At 57.8% G+C, this 587-nt stretch overlaps 1 protein-coding gene across 1 annotated transcript in view; it reads right to left on the bottom strand.

Moving 5' to 3' along the window:
• The window catches only part of ARHGEF10L (Rho guanine nucleotide exchange factor (GEF) 10-like), a 161,886-nt gene that overhangs the window by 34,408 nt on the left and 126,891 nt on the right, over positions 1-587 (bottom strand).

The following is a 587-nucleotide window of genomic DNA, read 5'->3' as shown; positions in this document are numbered from 1 at the left end:
CCCTCCTCTCCCGCTCTTGTCCTTGGACTGGGAGCTAAAAAAGCCATGAAGGACGGGGACCATAGCACTCCATATCCCTTCCTGCACCTCAGCATCAGTATCCATGAGGAGGTCATTCTCGAGGGTCGCGGTGAGAATTAAAAGACCGCACCACTTGATCCTGTCCTGGAGCACAGCAGCTCAAATGTTGTCCACCTTCCCTCCGGACGTCATCGTCTGTGCCAGTGCCAGCTCGATCAAACAGTGGAGGCCAAAGTGCCTGACCCACTGGGCGCCGACTGTGCCGGGTGCTGTGCTCTGCCTTCACTGAAATGCTTACCCCACCTGTACCTATGAGCAGCGGGTGTTACTATTATCCCCATTTTACAGATGAGAAAGCCGAGCCACGGAGGAGCAGCTGCTCGCCCACGGACACTGCTGTCATCAGGGCAGAGCCCAGATGTGAAGCCAGGTCTCTCCGAGCCCAGAGACTCGCTTCCTATGCAGCAGAGTCTCCTGCCAATGGGCTGAGCTGTCCATACGACAGGGAGCGCCCCGTCCCTTTGGGGACCCTGATGGGGATGAGGGACCTCCAGTCTCTCTAGCAC

This window comes from Bison bison, unplaced genomic scaffold (assembly GCF_000754665.1).
Source record: "Bison bison bison isolate TAMUID 2011002044 unplaced genomic scaffold, Bison_UMD1.0 scf7180017864516, whole genome shotgun sequence".
NCBI lineage: Eukaryota > Metazoa > Chordata > Mammalia > Artiodactyla > Bovidae > Bison > Bison bison.
This window is presented reverse-complemented; position numbering and strand designations above follow the sequence as displayed.